General features: G+C 41.1%; 1 long non-coding RNA gene across 1 annotated transcript in view; it reads left to right on the top strand.

Moving 5' to 3' along the window:
• Window positions 1-19623, top strand: part of LOC309382583 — a 69248-nt gene extending 49625 nt beyond the window's left edge. Inside the window, exon 2 of the long non-coding RNA XR_014173681.1 lies at window positions 17596-19623. This is a non-coding gene — a long non-coding RNA (uncharacterized lncRNA). The remainder of the gene's footprint in view (window positions 1-17595) is intronic.
• Window positions 19624-19899: the final 276 nt, after the last annotated feature.

Consider the following 19899-nt stretch of genomic DNA (forward strand, 5'->3'; position numbering starts at 1 on the left):
AATGTTTATCTTTGTGCTAGAGTGTGGGAAGATGGTGTTACAGAAGAAATCCAAGCCTGTATTCTCTATGCGAAGCATGTGGTATCTTGCACCATCACTTAGTGATCATTCAATGTTTAAAATGGCACTGAAAAAAGTGATTTATGACCATTTTTCACACTTATGACTCTTGTAGCATCCTCAAGGTCCCATGAACAAAATTCAGATGCTTGGCAACTGGCATGTACTTACGATGGTGGCAGTCTCCCTGGGTAATGTGCGACTTTCTGACAAACAAAGTCAATGAGGAAAGCAGAGTCACTTAACCCTGCCACTTAACTTAACAACTTTAGTGATTCATGTAACTGTGGCAAGAAAGCTTGTAAACTGAGGCAGAATTCACTTAACCACTATAACCATGGAAAGTTGGGGCTCAGTTGTGGTTGTAAATCCTGGGCTATCTGTACTGGTTTTGAGCTTGGCAAACTAGATGTGGACCATGTCAGTAGAGAAGATATGTGGAGAGGAAATGAATCGATAAATTTATTTTAAAATTCTAATATCCAAATGAAACCAAACATCTGGTTTGCTGCTAGGCCAACTGGCAACTCATTACTCTGTTGCTAAATATGAAATCAAATTTCCATTTCTATTTGTACAAGAGCCACAGCCACCCTCCTGCTTCATCCCCCCATCCCGCCCCCGACAAATATATATCAGCCAAAGGACTGGGCCCTTCGCCTTTCACGGTGTATCTGATGCAGCTCTCCTCATGTCTCCATAGATAGGATGAACGCAGACAAGAGATCAGCCATGAAGTTTATGCTCTTCCTGGAAGAAATGCCGAGTTGTCGTTTCCTTTGAGATAATTCTGAAGAGAATGATCAGCTTGGCTGTGTTTTTTAAGTGTAAACATGACACAAGGCTCTCTTCATAAAAGCCAGTTTGTTCTTCCTCAGGAGAACTTGCATAGCTAAAGGATAGTCTGCCTCTCCAGGACCCTTCAGAAGCTGTCTTAAGAGGTCTCAGCAGGAGGAATGTCTTCCTTGTGTATATTATACAGTACATGCATGTTTGTGTGGACACACTTTGCTCTGCTCCTCACTCAGACATCTGCTTTATCATTGGATCAGTCTGTTGCCGACTGTAAATTGTTGGTTTACACTCATGGATGCTAATTTTCTATGGTGATTTGGAGATGCTCCAATGCAATACTAGGGAAAGAGGGTCCCCCCCCCCCTCAGATACGTAAATTCAAGGATAGCCCAAGAGATTTTCTGCCTGAGGTAAAGAACAAGAAGGTGTTCTCTGTTGGTGACCAAATGTTGTGTTCTGGTACATCTGAGGCATAGGAGTCGCATAGTAACACAGAGCTCTGTCTGCCAAGGAATAGAAAGCTGCCACTACTCTTAATGGTACCTGCTTTCTAAAGTAATTGCTAGATTTTGCCTAAAGATTAGACTGGACCTTCCTGCATGTGATTCCAAGATGCTGATAGTTGTCTGTGACCAAGTACAATATCGGTTAAGAATCAGATCCTGATGCTGGAATTATCCTGAAGCTAATTTTACAAGGTCTAATGATCTGCTTTAAGATGAGGCAGATAAATGAATCCTAGGCATGGATTTGGATAGCCTGACCACTGAGTGGCTGTGGAGAATTTTGATTTCAGTTGATTATTGAGAAGCCATCTATTTAAGAGGGTTTTTTGGAAAATTAATGCCCCAGAGTAATGTTGTGTTTGCTCAGTCTCTGTTACACAGGACATTTATAACCCCTTGCTATATTCGAATAAATATTGTATAAAAACAAGTGCATGTTGATTAAGTTCATGATTCTAATGACTGCTTTGATACAGAATACTGAAAGAAGTCAAGGGGTACTGGAGGTGAGCTCAGTGAAAATGAAAAAAACCTCCTTTTTACATGATGACATTTATTTATTTATTTATTTATTTATTTCATCAAGCATGAATTAGATAACAGATATATGTATGAATATGATTATGAATACATGAAATGGATACAATACAATGGAACATTAGGACAGGGACGGTAGACACTGGTGCGCTTATGCATACCCCTTAAAGACCTCTTAGGAATGGGGTGAGGTCGACTGTAGACAGTCGTAAGGTTAAGTTTTGGGGGTTTGGGGAAGAAACCACAGAGTCAGGTAGTGCATTCCAGGCATTGACCACTCTGTTACTGAAGTCGTATTTTCTGCAATCAAGTTTGGAGTGGTTTACCACAAGTTTGTATCTATTGTGAGCTCGTGTATTGTTGCGGTTGAAGCTGAAGTATTCATTGATAGGTGGGACATTGTAGCAGATACTTTTATGTACTACGCTTAGGCCGGATCAGAAACGGCAAAGTTCTACATTGTCTAAGCCAGTGATTCCCAAAGTGTGCGCCGCGGCTCCCTGGGGAGCCGCGCTATCGTCATAAGGGCGCCGCGAAATACCTGCGCTGGGCGCCCGCTTCCCTCCCTCCTCTCGGGCTTTGGAGGGAAGCTTCTGCAAAAGCCCGGGCATGACAAGTCTCCCAGGCTGAAATTTACCGAGCTGTACGTGCGCGCCTGTTTTCCACGGTGTGGAGCAGCAGCGAGATTCTGGGCGGCGAGCGATGATTCCGGGGGGCATCAGTGGGGGGGGGGTAGGGTCCCCCTCGCGTTCCTCATCTTCCCGGATGGCCCCTGGAATCATCGCTCGCCGCGCAGAATCTCGCCGCTGCTCCACGCCGTGGAAAACAGGCGCGTGCGCACAGCTCGGCAAATTAAAGCCTGGGAGACTTGTTGCCACTCGCCTTTGCAGAAGCTTCCCTCCGAAGCGTTACGAGGGAGGGCTGTAAACGAGGGAGGGCTGTAAAGAGAAAGATAGACAGAGAGACACACACAGAGTGAGTGATTAAGTGAATGAGTGAGAGACAGACACACCCACATACACAGAGTGACAGAGAGAGAGGAAGGGAGGGGAGAGAGACAGAGGGAGAGACAGACACACACACACACACAGAGTGAGTGAGAGACAGACAGACAGACACACACACACACACACACACACAGAGTGACAGAGATGGGGGAAGGAGGAGAGAGAGACAGAGATACAGAGAGAGACAGAGACAGATAGACACCCAGAGAAAATGACAGAGGGAGACAGAGAGGGAGGGAGGGAGAGAGAGACAAAGAGCCAGAGAGAGAGAGAGAAAGAAAAAGAAAAAAAGAAAGAAAGTGGGAGAGAGAGATGAAAGAAAGAAAGAAAAACAACATATGACCACAATTGAGCCCAAAATTTTGGTTGCTAAGCAAGAGCGGCTCTCCAAATAAATTTCAATCGTGGTTTTGGCGAGATTTGGCTCAGTTGAAAAAAAAGGTTGCCCACCACTGGGCTAGTGTGGTGGTTAAGTTACTTTTCAAAAGCTATTTTTCTGATCCAAGATTTGAGAAGTTGTGCAGCGAACAACAAGCCCATCCATCATCCCATTAATAATTTTAAATCATTAAACGATGTTCAATAAATTGTGAATTTAAAGCTCGTGTTTAATTTATTTTTCAATTAACCTAACCTTAACGAACTAAAAAGTAGATTTCCAAATCCTTAAAAAGTCAAAAATTTTAAAAAATAGGATGTACCTATTAAGGGAGCCGCGGAAAAAATCTGAAGTGTTATGGGAGCCGCAAACCGAAAAAGATTGGGAACCTCTGGTCTAAGCCCAAAATTTCAAGTCTGGTGGCATAAGGTATTCTGTTGCGAGCAAAGGAGTGGAGGACTCTTCTCATGAAATATATCTCCGGACTCATTCGATTGTATTAATGTCTGATATGCAGTGTAGGTTCCAGTGCGATAACACTGATGTGATGTAACACCTGATGTGATGTTATTCAGAATTATAGCCTTGGTCCAGCTATTCTTGTCTTCTTGGGCTGTAGGTCTTCAAGAAAGCGGAATGTTCAAATTCCTTGGATCAGAGATAGGGAATATATGACTCTTCAGACATTGCTCAATAACTATTCCCAGCATCCTTTACATGATTGAGTCTGCTCCAAATGTATCCGTTAGCAGCATCTGGGGACCCATTTCTTTCTCCGTCTTACATTAAATGGAGGTGTGGGAAACTGACTCGGATTCCTTCTATTATTTCTCCAAACCTAGCGTCCTACAGATGTGTTGAACTTTCAAAATTTCCATCTAATAAAACAAAGAGGCTGCCAATGGGAGAGCACACAATTCTACATAAGAAGCATCCATTTTGTTATGGAGATTCTGGCTTTTTTTCCCTTCAGCACTGTAGTCCATGTAAGGGTCAAATCTGGAGACAAATATCATCCCTTCTGATTCTCACTAAAACAGCAAACTGAAGTACAGGGTAATCCTCGACTTACAACCACAATTGAGCCCAACATTTCCATTGGTAAGCAAGACAGTTGTAGAGTGATTTTTGCTCCATTTTGCACTACAGTTGTTATGTGAATCACTGCAGTTGTTAAGTTAGGTAAAGGTTCCCCTCGTACATATGTGCTACTCGTTCCCGACTCTAGGGGGCGGTGCTTATCTCCGTTTCAAAGCCGAAGAACTAGTGCTGTCCAAAGACTAAACACCGAAGGCGCACTGAACGCTGTTACCTTCGCACCAAAGGTGGTTCCTACTTTTCTACTTGCATTTTTGCATGCTTTCGAACTGCTAGGTTGGCAGAAGCTAGGACAAGTAACAGGAGCTCACTCCATTACGTGGCGCTAGGGATTTGAACTGCTGACCTTCTGATCGACAAGCTCAGCATATCAGCCACTGAGCCACTGTGTCCCTACAGTTGTTAAGTGAGTAACAACATTATCCTCACTTAACATTATCAAGTGAATCTGCCTCCCCCATTGACTTTGCTCGTCAGAAGGTCACAGAAAGTGATTGCATGTCCCCAGGACACCTCAACCATCATAAATAATTTTGATCATGTGACCATGGGGATGCTGCCATGGTCATAAGTATGCCAAACAATCCAAAATCCCTTTTTCAGTGGATGTAAATGAAGTACTACCCTTATATTAGTAGGTGTACTTATACATATAATCCCAACCTTATCCATATGTTGTCTTGTGCCTATTCAGCAAAGATGGACTCAAAAGAAGATTAAGTAAAAACATCAGTCTGGACCAATCTGACCTAAATTATCCTGTCAATATGCCATCTAAGCGCACAACACAATTTTATCCTTTTCTCCTGTATCTTGTTTACGGTTAATATTCCATTTTTTCTGCACATTCAGGTTTTGAAGTTTCTCTTGAGTGATTGTGCCTTCGCTTTTCCATGATTATAATGTTTCTTGGTGGGTGTGGTTTTAAAATCTGGCCGCATACCAAAGATTGGAACAGAGGCTACAAGCTACAGGGGAATATGCACTATTGGTGGAGCCAGCAAACAGTTAATCTTTAAAAGAAGAACTGGCACTTTGCTCCAAATTCTTAAAAGAAGAACTGGCACTTCGTTTTAAATTCTCCTGGGAGGAAGGAATTTGCAGGCAGGAAATTTATTTTATTTTTTTATTTTAAAAAAAAACTAATCACATCAAGACGTTTGGGTGATTCTCCAAAAAGAAGGAAAAGAGTTTGAGAAGTTTTAAAGGGAAAAAAAAAAGATATATACAACATTTTATACAATGTACAAAACTTGATTTATGACTTACTGTGAATGTTCATTATGTTGCCAGCTGCCTCCTTTCTGGTTGATGCAGCTGGAAAACCATCAGTGCTGGATTGCTCAATACTTGTGGTTGTCTGTCCAAGACTTTCACCTGTCTTAAGAGAATCAAACTTAAGCATTCTGTTAGCAGAGATGGAAATTGGAGACTTAAGAATCAGAATCTCAGAATCAGAATAGGGCTAGAAGGGACCTTGGAGGTCTTCTAGTCCAACCTATACCATTTCAGACAAGTGACTGTCCAGTCTTTAAAACCTTCGATGATGGAGCACCCACAACTTCTGAAGGCAAGCCATTCCGTTGGTTAATGGTTCTCATTGTCAGGAAATTTCTCTTTAGCTTTAGGTTGCTTCTCTCTTTGATTAGATGATCTCCTATCATCTCCAGTGATGATAGATAGGTAGGTAGGTAGGTAGATAGGATAGGTAGGTGGCTACATAGGTAGGTAGGTAGGTAGGTAGGTAGGTCAGTGATCAGTAGGTCGGTCAATAGATAGATAGATAGATAGATAGATACATAGATAGATAGATAGATAGATAGATAGATAGATAGATAGATAATTTCACTGTAAGTCCTGAACAAACCAATGGTAGATCCAACAGTGTGGATCAGGAGGGTACGAGGTTTCACTTAAACCTTATAACCTTATTCTTTGTCCTCCCTTTAATCAGTTCCTTAATTTCCTTGATATGTTGCCTGTCCTGAACACAATCATAATCAGGGTACATATTGGATGCACAGTACTCTTTTGTATTTACTTGTTATAGGTAGTCCTCAACTTACACCCATCTGAAATTGCAACAGTTTTGAAAAAAGTGACTTATGAGGATTCTTCGCACTTACCTACACTCATGTAATCAAAATTCAGATGTTTGACAACCAGTCTGTACTTATGACAGTTGCAGTGTCCCAAGGTTCTCTGACTGTTATTTGTGACTTTCCCAGCTGGCCTCTGATAAGCAAAGTCAATGGGAGAAGTCAGATTCGCTTAATAACCATGTGATTTACTTAACAACTGCAGTGATTCACCTAACAACCGTGGCAAAAACGTTTGTAAAATTGGGTGCAATTTATTTAACAACCACCTTGCAATGGAAATTAAACTGTGGTCATAAGTCAGGACTATCTGTATTTGACTTATACCCAGCCTTTCTTCACTGGCAAATAAATGCTCATGATATTTACATCGCTACACTTAGGAGACATGTAAGAGAAAGAACCCAACAATTACTCGCCAGTCCAACTTAATTAGATTTTCCAGTCTGGTGGAATTCTCACATTATCTCTGGCAGAAGAAAAAGAACATTGGGAATTTATATTCCTAGAAAAAGTTTTGCAGGGAAACTTGGAATCACTTGCTATACCTTAAAATTATTTCGAGAGGGCTGTAAAGCACTATGATGAAGTGGTACATAAGTCTAAGGCAGTGGTTCCCAACCTTTTTTTGGCCATGCCTTACCTAAGCATCTCTAAAATCCTGAACCACCCCCTTTCCCCCATGACATATAATTCTTACTTTACTCAAAAGTGAAGTCTACTTATGTAGAGGAAGGCTAAAAGGCCATTAACTTGGTTTAAACAAGGTTAAAATTGCTCCCATTAAAAATCAAATTGCCCCCCTGTGGGGCGTGGGCCCCACGTTGGGAACCATAGGTCTCACATGTCGTCACGTGACTTATCACAACTTTCCCCCCCTTCGCTAAACCGGGTGGGGGCATGGCCAGCACGGGATGCATCTGACCCGTGGGCCGCGAGTTTGACACCCCTGGTCTAAGTGCTATTGCTATTTCATTAAAGTGTGGGAACTGCCCCCAGGTGAGTAAAACTCACCTATTCTATCTGTTCTTCCAATAATAAAAACGGAGCAGTTTCAGGTTTCTCTTTGACTCCTCCCCACTTATTCTGAAGCTAGGTCTAAAGGGATCAACGTGCCTAGCCCTCTGAACAATTTTTCCCCATCAAATCATTCTATCCCAGAAAGTTGCTTTTATTTTTATTATTTTTATTTATTTATGTATGTATTTATTTATTATTATTATTATGTGGTTAATCTTTGGTGAGATATACAGCCTTTGGGGCTCGTAGGTAGCTCAGCAGCTCGATTCCTCACCAAGGACCTAGGAACTGTTAAGGTAACGTCGGAGGATTCCAAGTAGGGTGGTTTTTTGTAGAATCAGGATGTTCAAGTCAGGTAAATTTAGAATTTCCAAAGAGCGAGGTAGCCCTTTAGGTATTGCTCCAAGGGCTCCAATTACAATCGGGACAATACATTATTTCTTTTTCCACAGTCGCTCAACTTCAATTTGCAAGTCCCGGTACTTTGTGATTTTTTCTTGCTGCTAATCATCAATTCGCGCATCACCAGGTATTGCAATGTCAATGAACCATATTGTTATGTCAGGTGTGTTGTAGGCCAAGTGCCTGTCAGTCTCAATTCTGAAGTCCCACAAGATCTTGACTTTCTCATTCTCTAAAACCTTCTTAACCTGATGGTCCCAGTGGTTTTTGCTGTACTCAAATCCAAACCTCTGGCATAATTTTCAGTGAATGATCTTAGCAACGCGGTCATGGCGTTGTAGGTAGACAGTTTGTGAAATTTTGCTGCACCCACTTATCAAGTGGTCAACTGTCTCATCGTTCTGTCTCATCATTATTTATTATTATTATTATATACTTTATTCATTAAACATGAAACTCAGCCAACTGAACATTCAAAAATGCAATGACTGGTGCTAATGGTTGATACGGTTTGCTGCCAGCGTCCTAGGTATCAACCAAGTACCTTCTTAAAATATAAGATGTTCCAAGTAGCGCAGTTTTTTGCAGTTCCACTGGTGTTATTGCAAGAAGTTGCAATTTGTTGATATATCTTATAAAATTCTTGGACATGGTGCCAGGTGCCCCGATGACAATGGGTATCACTCTTACATGCTTCATCCATAGCCGTGTAGTTTTGATGGCCAGGTTGGGATATTTCATTATTTTTTCTAGTTCTTTTTCTTTGACACCAGCATCTCCAGGAACAGCGATATCAATAAACTGTACACTTTGGCCCTCTACAACTGTGATATCTGGCGTGTTGTGCTCCAAATGACGATCCGTTTGTATTCAAAAGTCCCACAAGATCTTCACCTTCTCATTTTCGATAACTTTTTCCACTTTATGTTCCCATGACTTTCTGGATACAGGTAAATCATATTTTTTACATAATGACCGGTGGATTAATTTAGCAACTCAGTTGTGTCTAGCTTTGTAATCAGTTTGTGCGATTTTGCTGCATTCACATATTAAATGTGAAACAGTTTCGACTTTGTTGTTGCAAAGTCGGCAGCTTGGGTTGTCAGTGGATTTTTGTATCTTCGTTTTCATGGCATTAGTTTGTAGTGCGTGTTCTTGAGCAGCAAGTATTAAACCTTCCGTTTCTTTTTTGATGGTTCCCATCTTAAGCCATGTCCATGTCAAGTTGTCATCACATTTTCCTTCAATGTTTTTCAAGTGCTGTCCATGCAAAGCTTTGGTTTTCCATCTATTTAATCTGTCATCCAGCTCTTTTTCCTTACATTCTGCCTTTGTTTCTGTTGTTTTTATGCTGTTCTCTGTTTTTACAGCCTGCAGCAATTTTTCTGTACTATGGTTCACATAATCATTCAAACTTCGTTTTTCTTCTTCTACAGTTTGATGGATTTGCAATAGCCCCCTGCTCCCTTTTTTTCTTGGCAGGTACAACCTGTCGATGTCACTTCATGGATGTAAAGCGTGGTACATATTCAAAAATTTGCATGTTTTCCGGTCCAAGTTTTCCAGTTCAGCCAAAGTCCAGTTGATGATTCCAGCTGAGTAGCGTATCACTGGAACTGCCCATGTATTAATGGCTTTAATTATGTTTCCAGCATTCAGCTTTGATTTTAATATTTTGCGGACCCTTCTGATATATTCCCTTTGCGTTGACTCTTTGACTTTTCCATTCAGAATGTTATCTGCTTCCAATATGCCTAGGTATTTGTAACCATCATCCTTTGCTAATGCTTTCACTATGTTTCCATTTCCCAGTTCTATTCCTTCTGTTTTTTTCCATTTTTCCTCACTGCATGGATAATAAAGCACATTTTTCAAGTCCAAAATTCATTTTGATGTCAATGCTGAATAGCTGAACTGTGTTGAGTATTGATTTAAGTTGTTGTTATTATTATTTGGTTAATCTTTGGTGAGAATCACAGCTTTTGGGGCTGGTTGGTAGCTCAACAGCTCGAGTCCTAACCAAGAACCTAGGAACTGTTAAGGTAACATCGGAGGAAATAAGCTGTCCCAAGTAGGGTGGTTTTTTGTAGAGTCAGAATGTTCAAGTCCATTAAATTTAGAATTTCCTAATAGTGAGGTAGCCCTTTAGATATTGCTCCAAGGACTCCAATTACAATCGGGACAACACTCGATTTCTTTTTCTACAGTCGCTCAACTTCAATTTGCAAGTCCCGGTACTTTGTGATTTTTTCTTGCTGCTAATCGTCAATTTGCGCATCATCAGGTATTGCAATGTCAATGAACCAAACTTTTTTCTTTTGAACCATTGTTATGTCAGGTGTGTTGTAGGCCAAGTGCCTGTCAGTCTGAATTCTGAAATCTCACAAGATCTTGACTTTTTTATTCTCTAGAATCTTCTCAACCTGATGTTCCCAATGGTTTTTGCGGTACTCAGATCCAAACCTCTGGCAAAATTTCCAGTGAACGACCTTAGCAACTCGGTCATGGCGTTGTAGGTAGTCAGTTTGTGAAATTTTGCTGCACCCACTGATCAAGTGGTTGACTGTCTAATCTTTCTCATTACAGAGGCGGCATTTGCTATTGGTGGTAACATGCTGAATTTTTGCCATCATGTAATTTGTGGCTAAGGCTTGTTCTTGAGCTGCCAAAATAAAGCCTTCTGTTTCTTTTTTCAGTACTCTTGATCTTAACCAGTTCCAAGTTAGCTTTTGGTCAGCTTTGCCTTCAATACTTTTCAAGTATTGGCGATGCATAGCTTTGCTTTTCCAATTTTCAGCTCGCTTCTTAATTACTTCTTTCTTGTATTCAGCTTTCGTCTTAGTTGTCTTCAGAAGGCCTCCTTTATTTATTTCCTTAATCATTTGTTCTTCACTTTTCTGGATGTAGTCATTCAAGCTGTGTCTTTCTTCTTCCACAGTCTGCTTTACTTGTAGGAGTCCTCAACCACCTTCTGCTCTTGGTAGATATAATTGGTCAACATCATCACCATCATTATCATTATCATTATTATTATTATTATACGATTGTATCACAGCGGCCAGTTGTTTCGCCGGATTTGGCATTGATTGCTAGTTGGGCCCCACCCAGGGGCCTAGGACGTCAAAACGTATTTTCGTAATATACGTGCGGATCCAAGCAGTGCAGCTTTTTGCATTTGACTGATGGTTTTAAATGGTTTAAATGTAATTCCAGTGCTTTTGGAATAGCACCCAGTGTGCCGATTACTACTGGAATTACCACTGTTGGTTTGTGCCATAATCGTTGAATTTCAATTTTTAGGTCCTGGTATTTCGCGATTTTTTCATGTTCCTTCTCGTCGACCCTGCTATCACCTGGTATTGCTATTATTATTATTATTATTATTATTATTATTATTATTATTATTATTATTATTATTATTATTATTATTATTATACTACGATTGTATCATAGCGGCCAGCTGTTTTGCCGGATTTGGCATTGATTACTAGTCGGGCCCCACCCAGGGGCCTAGGACGTCGTAACGTATTTTTGTAATATACGTGCAGATCCAAGCAGTGCAGCTTTTTGCATTTGACTGATGGTGATTTTGTCAAGTTTTAACTGTTTTAAATGTAATTCCAGTGCTTATTATTATTATTATTATTATTATTATTATTATTATTATTATTATTATTATTATTATTATTATTATTATTTTAAAAGCTGATATATCCATCTTCCCTCTGTGTGGCAGCTATAACAAAAGGAGGAAAAAAAGACAGTGCCACCCAACTTAAACATTAAAACATGAACATCATAGAAGGAATGTAATCAAAATTGAGGAGTGTGAATATCCACTTCACATTCATTACACCGAGATGGATTCTTCCTTTTTTTTTTTAAATGAATGAAACAGCTGTCGGGGCTAACCATAGTTAAAATCTCTTGTTGCTTTGTCTTGAACGTTGTGTTTCAATGGGGAGGCCAGAACAGTAGCTTTTAAAAGAATCAGCCTCCCAGAGATATCACAAGGCGATTCCCCCCTCCCTCTTGAGAAAAGCATGTCCTCCCATTTTTTTAAAAAAAGAAGTGTGGCTCAGCTGTTTGCCTTGCTATGAATATGGATGGTGTTTTTTTTAACATACCTTTTTTTTTCCAACTGTTCCTTGACAGTCATGAATCATATTATTGTTCTATTTGTACCCTGTTTTTTTCCCCCTTCCGAGTAATTCAGAGCCATTTGCAGATGGCTTCCTGGCAGCTTCCCATTAAGGAAACTTTAGACAGGTGTCCCATTTAGCTTGTGAACTGTCCATTAAAGAATGGTAGTCGTCAGGGCAAGATGGTGAGGGAGGGAGAGCAAAGTTCTGGACAAGAAAAGAAAAGTTTGATCCCCTCTTGAAATTCTTCTATTTATTAAAATTAAATAGCAGCCCAGTTCAAAGTTTTGAGTGGATTGGTGCCTGTAGGTTTTCCGCTGCAATTCTAATCTCTGTGTATCAAGGTCTAAAGAGTGGATCCTTTTGATCAGAGGTCAAGCAGGCAGCCCTGCTCTTCAAGGAAGTTAATACATCATGAAAGGTTTTTCCAAGGGGCTGACTTTGTTTTCAAAATTCTGTGACAGCTATAGAGCTCAACTACAGTTCCTATCCTGTTACCCCCAAAATAAGACCTCCCCGGATAATAAGCCCAATTGGGCTTTTGAGCACATGCACTAAAATAAGCCCTACCCTAAAATATTTAAATGCATGTGCAGCTGGGCCCCATCATTTCCTGGGGGGAGGGGGAACATGCCCCATGCTCCCCACATGCAACTGCCATCCACACGGAACAGCCTTGCAGAGGCTGCTCCCGCAAACCCTAGCTACCGCGCCCCTTCTCTTAGTGGCAGCTGCAAAAAGAGTGGCGATGCGAGAGCTGGCAAAAGACAGAGACAGAAGTTCCGGCCCTCTCTGGATCAGCTGATCCATGGGCCAAGCTTAAGGGGCTGCCTGCACCTCAAAAATAATAAGAGCTGCCCGAAAATAAGGCCAAACGCTTATTTCAGGGGTCAAAAGAAAAGAAGTCCCTGTCTTATTTTCGGGGAAACATGGTATCACTCCAGGCAGTAGAGAGGGGACAGGAAAGAATTTTGGAATTTGTAATTCAACGGGTATTAGAATGAGTGGAAGAGAAGTCATGAGGAAACAAGGGAATGAGAAGGTTAAATAAATCTCAAGCCTTCCTCTGGTTTCTGCCTCTGGTTTATCTGCCATAGATCCTTCCTCCAGGAAGTGGATGTCTCTGCTTTTTGATGGAGTATGAGTCATACAGTATCTGCAGAGAGGTAAAAAACCTGCATTGGGGAGCCAGTAAAGATAATTCTTGTCATATAAAATAAATCACTTTAGAAGACACACACACACTGTGAAAGAGAAGAGGGAATAACTTCTAAGATGGTGAAAACCATTTGGAATTCTTTATAAATATTTGTGTAAAAATGTTTAATACGGTGTCTCATGAACAGCAGACTTTGTTGTCTTAAATCCTCTTTAATATGCACTCCAGAAGTTGAGGGGCTTGTGGAACAGTTCCCCTTAATTGTATCCATGGCTGTTTTAGCAAGCAGAACACTTGGCTTTCCCTCAAAGTCCTTCTTAATTTCTCTCTCCCCTCCCCCTCCCTCCAATTCCTCTTGGCCTTGCTGAAGCTCTATGGTTTCAGTGGCACCTTTGGGGAAGTCGGAGGATCACAAGTTGTCTATCAGGTGAGGATTGGCCTTCTTTTTCCTGGAAGGGGTTCTTTGATAGTCTCTTTCTTCTTCTAATAGATGATTAGCAAAGCATCTAGTACCCTTTCATGCTTTTGATGAGCAGTGATCATAGAATTTCTGAGGATGCCGACAACAGTCTGGTGTGTCTAATGTAAAACAAACCGGAGGAAAACAGAGAGCAGCCCATATGCTAGCCCTGAACTGAATACATATACTCCTTGACTTACGACCACAATTGAGGCCAAAGATTGCACTGCTAAATGAGACATTGGTTAAGTGAATTTTGCCCCATTTTACGACCTTTCTTGTCACGTTTCTTAAGTGAATCACTGCAGTTCTCGGATTAGTAGCATGGTTGTAAAATGAATCTGGCCTCCCTATTGGCTTTGTTTGCCAAAGGGTTGGAAAAGGTGATTGCATGACACTGCAATCGTCAACAAATACGAACCATTTCCCAAGTGTCTGAATTTTGATCACATGACCATAGGGATGCCATAATGGTCATGGGTGAAAAGCACGAGTCACTTTTTTCAGTGTCATTGTAACTTCGAACAATCACTGACTGAACTGTTGTAAACCAAGGACTACTTGTATGCAATCCCCCCTCCCCCTTGGCTATGAAAGATGATTTAAAGGAATGGAGAGCTTAGAGTCTGGAATATTTGGAAAGTTAAGGCACTTATTATTCCTTCCTTCTCTTCCTCCTTATACTATTCTTTTCTTTTGACAATAGCAGGAGCAACCAGATCATGTTCCCTTTCACAAATGACCTTGCCATGAAGCTAGCAACCATCTCTCTCATGGCTGGAGTCAATTTGAATAGCTCTTCTACTTATCACTGAAGTTACTTACACATTTTAGAAGGGAATTGAGGTTGACTCATTGTTAATCACGAGTGGACCTTCCTTCCATAATTCTCTGAAGCATTATAGTCCCCATGTTTTTCAGTTGTGTCCTGACTTGGGGGTGAGGGTAGAATGACTCCCTGAAATGAAGTGAGTAGAGCAACACCACCAAGTTGGTAGCATTTAAAAAGATAGAAGCAATTTTGGTGTAGTGGTTAAAAAAGCAGGAGACAGGGAATTCTAGTCCTGCGTTAGGCATGAAAGCTGGCTGGATGAGTTTGGACCAGTCACTCTCTCTCAGCCCAAGTCACTTCACCAAGTTGTTATTGTGGGGAAAAGAGGAGGAAAAAGAAATATTACCTATGTTTGCTACCTTGAGTTATTTATACAAATAGTAAAGCCAAGAGAGGAGGAATGGAATGGAAGGAAGATGGATGGATGGATGGATGGATGATAGATAGATGATAGATGGATGGATGATGATAGATGGATGGATGATAGATAGATAGATAAATGATAGATGATAGATAGATGATAGATAGATAGATAGATAGATAGATAAATAGATAGATAGATGATAGATAGATAGATAGATAGATAGATAGATAGATAGATAGATAGATAGATAGATAGATAGATAGATAGATAGATAGTTAATGGATGGATGATGATGGATGGATGGATGATAGTTGATAGATAGATAGATAACCAATGGATGGATGATAGATAGATAGATAGATAGATAGATAGATAGATAGATAGATAGATAGATGATAGATAGATAGATAGATAGATAGATAGATAGATGATAGATAGATAGATGATAGATAGATGATGGATGGATGATGATGGATGGATGGATGATAGATGATAGATGGATGATAAATGGATGATAGATAGATAGATAGATAGATAGATAGATAGATAGATAGATAGATAGATAGGAGAGAGAGATGGAGGGAGAGAGAGAGATACCACTAGTGGTGAAGGAAAATCACATGGATAAGTGCTACTATGTCAGGAGTCCCCAACTCCCGGGTCATGGCAGTCCATGGCTTGTTAGGAACCAGTCCACAAAGCTAAAGATGAGCAAGTGAGCAAAATCTTCCCCTCCCCCTCCCCCTTCTCCCGCTTCCACGTCCATGGAAAAATTGTCTTCCAGGAAACCAGTCCCTAATGCCAAAAAGGTCATAGAGTGAAATGGAAGTATTGGATATAAAGGAGTATTCTTTTGCAGTGAAGTTTGAACACTCAGCGTGTCTTCCTCAATCAAGCCAAACTCATGTCCTTCCTGGCCAGTGTGGCCCATAATTGAAGGGACACCGGGTTTTAGAAAGCTGGTTTAGCAGGACTAGTCTGAGCTTGAAGGATGTTAAATTGGCTTCAGTTGCGACAGTCCATCTCCCAAGGGCTTCTATATGCTGCAGAATACAAAAGCCTCTGATATTATCTGTGGTGGTTTGTTCACTTGAAAGAACAAAAAAATGACACATGTGGATTTCCTTTGGGGGGATTTGAAAGGGCAAATAAAAACCTCTCTATGCTTGCCTGCTTTGGCCACGTTGCAGCCGATTGTTCAACAGTGATGGAGGGGTGGTTAAAAAAAGAAGAGAGAGGTCTGACTGTTGATTTATGTCAATCATGCTGATCTGTGCAAATCGGACTTCACCACTCTTGTTTCCGGGGACGTTCCAAAGGAAGACAGTGTGAGACAGCAAGAAAAATGAGGGACTTTCAGGGGCAGCTGTGTTTTACTAACCCAGTCATAATGCCCCTAAAAATCCTTATTGTTCCTTGCAATGTTCAACTATGCTCCGCAGTCAAGAAAGATTTTCAAAGGTGAGTTTCCATGGGGGGGGGGCAGTTTGGTTTCCACCCAACGGTACAAGAATCCTCAGTTGCGGTCAAAAAAGAGATTGCAAACTCTTCTAATCCTTAGCATCAAACTGGTGTTGAGGGGTGGGGTTTTTTTTTTCTTTTCTGTGTCGTCGCTCGTGACGGGCCCTCCCTCCCTGCAACTCACTCTATTGAATAGACAGATACAATATTTATTAAAGAGTGTCACAAGTCTTTCCCTGCGCTGAATGTAAATACGCACGCATACCGATCGTGCTGTTCCCATTTGTGGTCAACGGCGCTAGGCAAAGGCAGAAAAGAAGTAAGGCACAGTAAGCAAAAGAAACGAAGGACGTGCAACAAGGAAAAAAGAAGAAGAAAGACCTATTGCAACATTAAGTATTACACCAACATTATGTGTATATTGTAGATATAGAGCAGGCCGGAGCTCTTAGGTAACTACCATATTGGGTTCGCTCAAACTTTGGCAGCCTTCTTAGAAGTACATTGTGGAGCTCTGAAACTTTTATACTATCAAGCCAGAAGTTTGCCAGGAGCCCTGCTGAACAAATGTCTTTTCCATGCACATGGGGGTTTTGATGCACACACGGTGTTCCCCAGAAGAGGTTAGCCAGTGTCAGAGACAACCCCATGGAGTTCTTTGACCTGATTCCATCAAGTCCAACATACACACCAGAAGGCCTTTTTCTGCCTGAGAGCTACTGTACAACAGTTTATATCTCAGCTGGTTTCATTTTTATGAGCTTGGAGCTGAGGTATGTTTCTCTGAACAAGGTTGTGCAAATATTCTCTGCCAAGACTATTAGGACCGTGCCAAGAAAAGCTGCATTTCTCTCCCTCTCAGAAAAAGATTGAAAATTTTTGCATATGCACTTCTGATGTAAAAGAAAAACAATTGTTTTTGCTTGCTAGCTAGCTAGCTCTTGGCTTCAACTACCTTAAGGCAGGACAACATGAAGTCGTCAAGTCTTTCTCCTAACCGTTAAAGAATCGCACTCTTTTGAAAGTGCTTTAAACCTGATTGCTAAAATTCCAAATTCTGTACCCTTCCTTGCATTTTTCTGATGGATAGATAGGGCTGAAGCTCAGAAGATGTTTCTTAAGAAGTAATTGGAAGCATCCTATATCTATTTCTAAATTCCTTTCGTCTGCAAAGGGATCGTAACGTGTATGCTTGAAGATGTGCATTTTCCTATCCTAGATTTCTTCTGGCAACTAATCTATTTTATCTTTTTTTTTTCTTTTTTGCTCCATAGGGCTCTGCTTCCAAGACGTATTTCTTGAGTGACAACTATACAGAACATTGCAACTCGTCTCCATGCTGCAAAGTTTCAATTGCACAGGGCAATCTTTTGTACTAAATTTCTCAACTGCTTTCAAGACTTGATGTGATTCCCAATCTGGTGCAACGATGGGGAATTTCTCACTCTTCTAGATTTTGCAGAGTTACTATTCCTTTCATCTCAAATACCACTGATATGGAGAGGAAAAACCAGGAGTTGTAATTCAAGAAGTTCTGGAAAAGCAGAAATTCCCCACTCCTGATCTAGGGCTTTTTAAATTTTATTTTGGTTAATTTGGCTGAGACTTATCTAAGGCTGCGGCTTTCCTGTTGTTACAGGTAGTCCTTGATTTACAACCATTCATTTACAGCAGCACTGAAAAAAGTTACTTATGACTGCTTCTTGCACTTAAAGTGTTGCAGCATCCTCACAATCTGTGACCAAAATGTGGGCATTAGGCAACTGCCATGTACTTACAACTGTTTCAGCGTCCTGGGGTCAAGTGACCCATCATTTGCAACCTTCCCAGCCGGCTTCTGACAAACAAATTCAATTGGTGAAGCTAGAATTCGCTTAACAACTGCAGTGGTTCACAGTGGTTAAAAAAAAAAGGTAAAATGGGCACAACTCACTTAACAACCACCTTGCTTGGCGGTGGAAATTCTCTTCCCAATTGTGGTCGTAAGGCAAAGACTACCTGTATTAGGTGGACGAGGTTGGAAGATTTGCCACCTTGAAAATTATCTATTTTAATCTTGAAACCCCCTAGAGCAGGGATCTCTAACCTTGGCAACTTTAAGACTTGTGGACTTCAACTCCCAGAGTTCCACAGCCAGCTTTGGGAGTTGAAGTCCACAAGTCTTAAAGTTGCCAAGGCTGGAGAGCCCTACCCTAGATGACATGAACGTAGTCTACCTCATCTCTGGCATGCAATTGGGAATGGTGGGACTTGTAGTCTAGCACATTTGGAAGGCATCAATGGGGACAAGGTTTCCTATAAAGATGAACTCACCCTGGAGCTGGTCCCTATCCCAATATGAATGGATGTACCTTCAACAGCTAAGTCCATCTTCATCAACATCTTAAAACAGGTAAGCAGAAAAGCAGCTGTTTAACTGTTGGCTAAGGAAAGGATGTTCAAAAGATCACTTGGCCTCCTTATGCCCATCTATTGGTTAAGCTATTCCTGTGCAGCTCTAGATGCCGGATCAATCACCTACTTTAACGAAGGGCATATTGGTGCCACTAAATTTTTTATTTTATTTTACATGACGAGCACAACGGCTCAGGGGTTAAGATGCTGGACTTGCTAGCTGTAAAGTCAACAGCCCGGGTTTGAGACCTGAGCACCACACGGCGGGGTAAGCTCCTGTTACTTGTCCCAGCTCTTGCCCACCTAGGAGCATACGCATGCAAATGAATAACTACCACTTCGGTGGGAAGGCAACAGTGTTTCATGAGCATTGGCCAGGGGTGGGAGTCAGCCAGTTCGGACTAGTTCGGGCAAACCAGAAGTTCCGGCGATCAGTTGGCCTCCACCCCCCCACCCCCCCGGCCTCTGCTTTATTCCGTCGTCCTATATTTCCTTTGTTTGAAGCCCAGCTGATCAGCACGGCAGAGTGAATTGCTGCGTCTCAGCTGTTTACTCACTAGGGCTGCAGGAAAAGGTAAGATTTAATGCTGATTTCAAATGCAATGTGCACACACATGAAGCGAACCGGTTGTTACACCAGTTGAATCCCACCACTGGCCTTGGCATGTAGCCATGGAGGCCATATGACCATGGAAATGTCTTTGGACAACGCTGACTCCCTCGGCTAAGAAACGGAGATGAGTACCCCTCCTTAGAGTTAGACATGACTGATCCGGGAAGCCTTTACCTTTCTTTAAGGATGCATGCTTTTCCAAATTATATCAAGGCAATTGCTGCTGACTATTCTAATGTGCAAAATGCTGTATTGTATATCAAATGCTGTGAAAATAAACAGAATTTACAATAAATGCTTGGGATTCCTTAGTTCATTGTGTTTACACTCTACTACTGTTCTCCAGGAAACTCACTCGAGCCAATAAGAGATCGTTTCATTTTGCCCCATAAAGCAGGCTATTTTTTTTTTGAGCAGTGAGAATTAGAGCTAAACCAAGATTTGGATCCAAGCTTCCAGATGAAATCTAGCAACATATAAAGAATTAAAAAATAGGGTTTGTTTCAGAGTTTCTTCTTTCTTTCTGACTAGTTGTACTGTTGAGGACGGAATAGAGAAAGGAAAACATATT

This window comes from Natrix helvetica, assembly GCF_964273705.1.
Source record: "Natrix helvetica genome assembly, chromosome: 1".
Classification (NCBI taxonomy): Eukaryota; Metazoa; Chordata; class Lepidosauria; order Squamata; family Natricidae; genus Natrix; species Natrix helvetica.